At 48.7% G+C, this 8,576-nt stretch overlaps 1 pseudogene; it reads right to left on the minus strand.

The window, feature by feature from the left end:
- Positions 1-7,723: 7,723 nt before the first annotated feature.
- Positions 7,724-7,842, minus strand: LOC137623932 (5S ribosomal RNA; annotated as a pseudogene).
- Positions 7,843-8,576: the final 734 nt, after the last annotated feature.

Genomic DNA, 8,576 nt, shown 5'->3' on the forward strand with positions numbered 1-8,576 from the left:
TTCCATGACCGAAGCATCATCGGATGCCTGTGTCCAGGCCCTTCTTTCCAGCTGGGTCAGCCGTTTTGGGGTTCCGGATGACATGACAACTGACAGAGGCCCTGCTTTCATCTCGGACCTGTGGGCGTCCCTCACCGATCTGAAGGGGACCAACCTGCACAGGTCTTAAGCCTACAACCCTGCAGCCAATGGCATGGTTGAAAGAAGCCACCGGTCCGTGAAGGCGGCCTTAATGGCCCGATGCACAGACAAGCATTGGAACCAAGCAACTTTCCTGGGTCCTCCTCGGCCTTCGAACGGCCCCGAAAGCAAACGGCGACCCCTCTTCAGTAGAAAAAGTCTATGGGGAAACACTCGTGGTCCCTGGCGAGTTCTTCCCCTCCAATACAGACACTGAAGACGTCAGCTTCGCCCAGCTACGGGAAATGGCACGAAAATTCACACCCTGCCTCAAAATGTACGCGGACTGGACAAAGCATTTCAGGCCTGCCCCGCTGAACACCTGCCCCTACGTCTTCATCAGACGTCCTTACAAAGGTCCCTATCACGTGCCGGAGGTGAAGAAGAAGGCATTTAAAATCATGGTCCAGAGAACAGAAGACAGGCTGACCATAGATAGATTAAGCCTGCTCATACAGAAAGTGACGTCGACGTGCACGAGCAGCAAGGGCGGCGCCCACGAGTACCTCCCCAGAACAAATAGAGGATGCAAGAAGCCAGCCAGACGTGGTTCAAAAACTACAATCAGCAGTCGAACCCCCGGGTTCTCCCCACCAGGGCGGCATCCTGCAAATGCATATCGAGGGCTCCAGTCCTAGTGTCCCGTTTCGCTAAAGAGATTAAAATGCAAATTTATGTTCACCCACATGACCTTTTCATACAATCATTAGAAATGTTCCCTTTTAAATAAGTGTCTTGGGGGAGAGTAGTTTAAAGGACAACGTCTATGTCAAGCGTGGGCTTTTATATTAACCATAAAGTCAATGTGAGAAAACACAAATGCCCCGCAATTCTCACCTGTTCGCGGTCGGACAGTCACCTGCCCAGCAGGTCACTACGATTCCGTCCGCACAGGTCAATGTATTCGACCCGTCTCGAAAATAAAGTATCACTCGACTACGGTCTGCCTCATACCTCACAAGACTTGTTTTGCTGGGAGAGAACACATTCGGAACGTTCTTGTATAGACGAAACATCTCATAGCCCAGGAACCTGTTTACTGATCATAGGGAAACAGTCACTCAGCGATCCTAAAGTCATGAAAGAATAAGTGCACCACGTACCGAAATGTATCTCGAGGAAGGGAACGTTACCGTTACGTAACCTCTCGCCTCGTAAAATGCGAGAATGTACTGTACTACGGTAGCTCTCCCAAGAAAATACGTTACAGGTGCGTACCATCACTACCATGCGTGCAATCACTTTCACTCTATCGAGCTCCTTTATCGCTATATCAAGGTGATCGTGAGCGTTTTCTTGATGTGTTTGGAGAGAGTCCAGTACATATGAGACCTGTGTAGTGACCAGGGTATCCGTAATTTCTGCTCCGAACGGGACTGTGAAGTGCAACCTTCCTGTCTTGTGGGAGATGAGATGTAGAAGCACTAAATTTCTTGTCCCTAGAAGGAGAAGAGGGGGCTTGGGATCTCCTTGCTCATGGTGAGTGAGATTGAGACGATCGTGTGCATGAAGATCCAAACCAAGTGACTCGGTCAAATGTTTGATCATACTCGTACTATGCTCGTGGAGAATGATCGTGCACATGGAAGCGTTTGCTCATGGAGAGCATATACATGGTAATCATGCTTGTGCAGATCACTTCTCATCAGGAGAACGAGCTGGGAGTGCTCGCATCTTCCTCCTCCTATCTAACAAGTGATTCCAGGAGATCAGAAGTCAGAGGCATCTCTTCTTTCATGCAGATTCATGGGCTGGTCAGCCACCGAAGCGTCCCGAGGCAAAAGGACTGGAACACTAATATAGTAACTCTCAGGATTGGGATCATGCAATAATGATTCTCGGAACTGTGGATGTCCATGCTTGGCAATCTACACAGGACAGAGGTTCCAGACCTGATTAAGCTCAATAGTTTCTTGTAGTGTCTGCAACCTCACCATCCTTGTGAGATAGGGTTGGGGGGTTTAGGAGAAGCCCAAAGATCTGTCTGCTGAGTCATTGCCTGGCCCTAGCTTGATGGAGTGAATGAATGATTGAATGATTTAAAGTTTTCAGGCATCCTGACATCTAAGGTCATTGACGCCGGTTGATGGAGTGAGGGCGTGGGCACTGATCATATGTACAGTATACAGTATATGGGCAGTCTTTACGGTATTGTCATTGTACCTTACCACTGCCATACAGGAGTAACCTTTAAGCCTTTAAAACATGAGTGCTGGAACCTGACACAGAGCTCCTTCCCGAAGCTCAGGACACGATGTAGCGTTACTCCCCCCCGAAGCCATGCAGGGAAATCATTAGGTGTTTCGAGAGACTCCGAAAGACCAGTCCTGTGTTTCGGTGATGTCTCTGGAACTCTGGAAAAGGCGAACGGAACACCAGCAGTAGCAGCGCATACCAAAGTTTCTCTCTCTTTCCCATAAGATGGAGAGAGAAAAAAAGGCAGTCCCCTTCTTCCCTACCAATACAGTAGTATGTATGCTTAGTCTGTACAAGTTGTTAGAACCGATGTTTCTTCCCACACTGGGACAACTCTCAGAACTCACTCACTCTCCTTGCACAAGACCAGACATAGGTAAAATGTGTTTTCCAAGGTGTATGTGTGCCAATGTTTCTTTCTGGTAAGGGACAACTTTCGGCACTCGCACAAATTATTAGGTTCCTGGGACTCACACTCTCTCTACCATAGAGAAAAAGCCGGTAGAAGTTATGCAAAGGTTAATCCTGGACTACTTTACGAGACAGCTTCTACGCGTTTTTCTGGAAAAGAACGACTCAGTGAAGATGTGGTAGGTGGAGAGAAGTCTAAGTTTGAGTTCTTCAAAGCTGTTTTGCCAAAAACAACACTCAGGGAAGAGAACAACAGACAAAAGTGCTCTTCTTCTGATGGCAGGCCACCATAACAAGGGCAAACTTCTATAGGATCGCATAGTCGTCGTTGATATCAGACACACACAAAGGGATAGGACAGCAACAGACAGGCCATCCGACAAGAACTAGCATGTTGGATATAGGCAGGTAACCAGGAAACTAACAAATACAGTTAACAAGTGCAGCCAAGGTCAGTGGAGGTTGCTCTGCCTTGTCCAAAGGAGAGAGGGTGATAACTGGTCTAAATCCCAAGGTTGATTTCTCCACAAAGAACAGCCAACTGTAGAAGCCAGATAACTCATCTTGAACGACTTCTATCATATTCTTGTCCATCATTGGCGTCAATTCTACAGCAAGTACCAGAGCCTTTGGCCATTCTACAAGGTATGCCTGGAATGTCATTAGAGTGAGCAAAAGGTGGGAAAGAGCAGGTTAAAAGAAGGTGCTATCTGTCCAGAAGATCTTCCACCACCCAAATTTCTGCCCCATGACAGTAATCTCCCAACTTGCAGCTGCTGGAGAGGGGAATTGCAGACTCCAAAATTCCATTCTTCCCTTCATACCTCTAACACCCTTCCTGGCATGTCCGGGTTGGAGTTGAGAAATGGGGGGGGGGATACTTTACACTTTATTCTTTGAGATGGAAGGAACTAGAGCAGCAGATCTATATCTGGGGTTCACTGTCGTCTCCTTGAGTTTGAAGAGCCTGGGCCTGAAAGTCACTGCTCGGCGGACCAGAGAGTCATGACTCAAACCTTACTCCACTACAATATGACATCTCGGCTGCCCACTGTCCAAACCAGCAGTGCCTGTGTACTGGTAGACAGAACTCATGAACCCAAAATGGGTTTTTAGTATAGCACTGCTCCTCTAACAAAACCATTATTATCATTATTACTAAGCTACAACCCTAGTTGGAAAAGCAATATGCTATAAGCCCAAGTGTTCCAACAGGGAAAAGTAGCCCAGTGAGGAAAGGAAACAAGGAAAAAGAAAATATTTTAAGAACACCACCACCCCCAAAATAAATATTTCCTATATAAACTATAAAAACTTTAACAAAACATGAGGAAGAGAAATAAGACAGAATAATGTGCCCGAGTGTACCCTCAAGCAAGAGATATCTAACCCAAGATAGTGGAAGACCATGGTAACAGAGGCTATGGCACTGCAAAGGAATCAGTCGAAGTCTAGAGAGATTTGGTCCAATCAGTTGTCCTATGCTCCGATGACCACTTCTTCCTTCTCTTCTGAGCACCAGGAATGGGCTGATAGTGCTTGGAGGAAACAGGTAATAGGTGTGAAAGTTCCCTGGTGACTCAAAAGTAACAAGGATGCCAGAAAACCTCAAATCAGTCAGTCAATCAATCAAAAGTAACTAGTGATGTTTCCATTGAGATTTTGTTTTTTGCAATTCCTTGTGGGTAAAAAAAAGTCCTGATTGCAACTTTTCTTTTAATAGTATTATTTTCAGATCCTCCCAAACAGTACCATCATGTATGTAATACCGTACTAGGTATGCAGTTAAATCTATCAGTCTTGCCTTCTCCCTTATAAGGCTCAATACTACACAGTATTCTAAAAGTTTAATTCCATCTATGACCTGATTGTAGAATGATATCACTTCCTAATCAGGTGATTGAATGGGTGAAACTTGAGTAATTCCAACTTGTTGCAAATGCTTTTCTGTCGAACAGGTTCATATTGGTCTCATTTCATAATTTATATATGACTGATCTATTTTAACATTGTTACTGATCTTAATAAATTTTACAATTTCAAATATGACAAATTTGGAGATAATTTGTATTTTTCCTAACCATACAAACCTTAGCTATTTACATTGGGTTTACCTTTCGGCGTAGCTGAAATGGCGAGCCATTAGAATTTAACGAGGGTGTATTACCCCCGCGCTAGTTAGCGGGGGGGGGGGGGGGTAGGGGAGTGGTAGCTAGCTAGCCCTCCCCCCTCACCACCGGTGAACTGCTTCACTTCACTTAGAGGTAGGACTTGTCTTGGGGGACAGGGCTGGTGGGCAAATATGTGTAAATAGCTAAGCTTTGTATGGTTAGGAAAAATACAAATTATCTTCGAATTTGTCATTTGTTCCGTAACCGAAATACAAACCACGCTATTTACATTGGGTGACTTACCCCTTAGGTAGGGTGAAAAGTCCTCAGCCATACTGGCTTTGGCTTTACCCGGGGACTCAAAATCCGAGTGAGTCGCACTCGAGAAAAGGAGTCCCTGCACCTCACAAGTTCCTTGCTCCGCAAGGAAACGTGTGGCCTACATAAGCTTGTGTGTGAAGGAAGAAGTGTGACCCGTCCTAGGCAGTTGACCTGGAGTTCCAGAAGGAACTCTGGGTTAGGACGTTCCCAATACCACCTCGTCAGGGTATGGGGGACGCGACAGTATTGACTCAATACTCGGAACACAAGGAAGCATGGTTTACCTGCAGAGGTTTGAGGTCAGCTATGCAGAGACCAGGATTCTGCTTCCCCAGTAGAGGGGACGATGAAGAAAGAAGGGCCAGACATACTTCTTTCGTTCATGCAGACTAAAACCTGATAACAATGCCCTCAACCTTGTGCTACCTGTCCAAAAAGGAGCCTGAGGTTAGACCAGCTGTTGTGTAGCCACCACAGAGCGATAGAAACGTATCGATACTCCTGTGGGTCACGTCCTGCAGGAAGCGGGCAGCGAAGGTCATTAGACGCTTCCAGACTCCAGCTTGTAGCACCTGCGTCACAGAGTAGTACTACTCGAAGGCGAGGGACGTTACGATGTATCCGACATCGTGCTGTAGGGCGACGTGACGGGGGAGGGTCTGAAGACAGGTCGAGATGAATGTCCTTGAGTCCGGGCTGAAGAGGTATACTGGTGACTCTCCCCGTGTCCTCCTTGTGCTCCCAAATCGGCTGCAACTGAGGACAAACTGCAGCTGTTCCCAAAGCTAACCTCTCGATTCCTTTACTGGTAAGAAAGAGAAGGTCTTGGGACATCAGATACAGAATGGAGGCTCGAAATCTTGAAGGAATTGGACCGAAGGGCCGGGACCCCAAGATTCTGAGTCTAGCCAACAACTCAGGAGCGAACCTGAATGTTGCCTTCCCCTCTTCCTTAGAAAAGGAGTCGTACGAGACCAAGAAGATTGCTTACACACTGGCCGCGGCCAAAGTGAGCAGGAGACCCAAGACGGAATACAATCCGAGGCCTGTCGTAAAGGGTCTTGAGAAGATCTCTTAAGGGACTAAAAAGTCCGAGCCATGCTCCAAGTTGGAGGTCTTCCTCCGACTAGGGCAGGGACGATCATAGCTTCGCATGAGCGAGGAAAGATCCAGCGGGCAGGAAAAAGTTATTCCTTAAAGCCTGAAGGTCAGGGAAAGGCTGAGCGACAGGCTTCATTACCGAGAGCGGAAAGGAGTTTCCTCCCGCGAAAGGCAATAAGACCGTTATTGCTGGAGAAGAGGCCTCAAGGGAAGAGGTATATCTCCCACGGCACCAACCACCGAAGACTCTTCACTTTGCCTGGAAGACCCCTGCGGATGACTATCGCAGATGACGCGACCTCCGTCCCGCGACTGTAGCGGGTTGTCTCTTCTTGAGGAGGAGGCGTAGTGTCTCCAGGCATGAAGCCGAAGCGACGCCCCGGTTCGTGAAAGATGTTGCAGTGTGGTTGTTTGAGTAGTCTGCGCCGTGGGAGAAGCTCTCCCGGGAGTTCCGTCACGGGAATAGAGGGTCCAGAAACCGTTCTGCGCATAGTCCCAGTGGAGCTCTCCCATTGAAAGGTTGACAGACAACCTGGTCTTGTTGAGACCCATTCTCCACAGACAAAAAGGAGGGAAGACGCATGCGTCGAAGTTGTCCCACCATACCGGAATGCATCTTGCCAGAGTCTCGGGGTCTGAGATTGGGGGGAAGAACAGCGGAAGCTTGAGGTTCCAAGCTGTCGCGATCAGGTCCCCCAGACCAGGACTTGCTGGTTACTCAAGGCCAAAGACCCCCAGGTACACTCTCTCTACGAGGCTCTGCTCGGATAGTCGGAGAGAACATTCCTCTGCCTGGAATGAGAGAGCCGATGGTGGTATTGAGAGTATCTCAACCATCTCGGTATCTCTACTGCAAGATGTGAAGGTGTGAAAATGCGTCCCCTGCTGGTTAGAACACGCCAGAATCATGAAGTCGACGCGCACGGAGCGACTCGGCAGGAGCTGTAGGATCTGTAGAGGGGCCAGACTACGGCCCCTAAGCCTGCCTGAATGATCGAGAGGTATCCTTCAGGTCCTGACCATAGGCCTGGACCGGAACATGCCCCCCCCCCCTTTTCTTTGACGAGTCCGAGAACAGCATCAAGAATGTGGGGAAAGGACGAGAATATCCACTCCCATCAAGAGGTTCCATAGGTTAACACCCATTGCAGGTCTAATAGTTCCGCTGGTCCCATAGGGGACAGGAAGTCCGGTTAATCGTTGCCTGAAACCACCGGAACTTGGACCGCCCCACATGGAACTTATCCTGAGGCGACCGTTTGGACTAAAGACGGGTCAATGAGGAAAGGAGAAGAACTAGGAAACATTCCAAGGTAGGGCTGAAAGCTCTGCTTGACTGAGAACAGGTACTGCGACTCTCCTCAGCCTTGCCACAGTCAATTGAAGGAAAGGCTCGGAGGATGTGGCAACAGAATCTGGCGTCCCCAGGTGGTCACCCATCCAAGTACCGACCAGAACCGACGTTGCTTAACCTCGCTGGACGGATGAGAAGCGGGGTTTCCAACGTGGTAAGGCCGTTGACTCAATATCATGGCCAGATACTCCAGATGTTGAGGCAGAAGAAGAGAAGGCTCCTAGCAAAATACCATGAACCCACACTCATGGTAAGCATCCGGAAGCTTGTCCCGGCGCTGAAGAAGGTCGAACCCGAGCCTACCGGAGTTGACCAGCCCTCCAAAAAGCGAAGGAGGCGGAAGCCTGCACCTGAGCGGCCATGAGGAAAGCAGGGAGAGTTCTCTGGGGAAAAAAACCTGCGATGCCACGGTGGGATCGCCACACTGCATCATAAGCAGGAATACCTGCAGTCTGGGCTGAATTCCAAGAGCTCCCTGGAAGATGGATGGAATGGAAACTGAAAGTACCCGTCCTTCCGATCCAGGGTTTAAGGAGTCCTGTCGCCTCGTTACCAGTCTGATCGATTCTGCTGTTCTACGCTGGCCGAAGTTTGTTCAACAAACTCGATCAGGGCTGAGAGGTCGACTACAGAACTCCCGTCTCAGATACTTCCTTACAAGAAAGGATCGACTGAAGAAGCCGGGGGTGAAGCCGTCGATGATCCTATGGAGGACCTTCGCCTAAGGTATGGATCATTCTGCCCAAACGGGCAACTCTTGCCGACGCTATGGCATAGAGGTTCAGAGACACTAAATTCACTGACAGACGGCAGGCGCGATATCCTTGGCTGATCACAGAGGTCGTGCGGGAATGGGCATCGGGAAGCTGTCATCCGGATGAGTAACCTTAAGCATCCTCCCA

Source organism: Palaemon carinicauda, chromosome 30, assembly GCF_036898095.1.
Source record: "Palaemon carinicauda isolate YSFRI2023 chromosome 30, ASM3689809v2, whole genome shotgun sequence".
NCBI classification, from domain to species: Eukaryota; Metazoa; Arthropoda; class Malacostraca; order Decapoda; family Palaemonidae; genus Palaemon; species Palaemon carinicauda.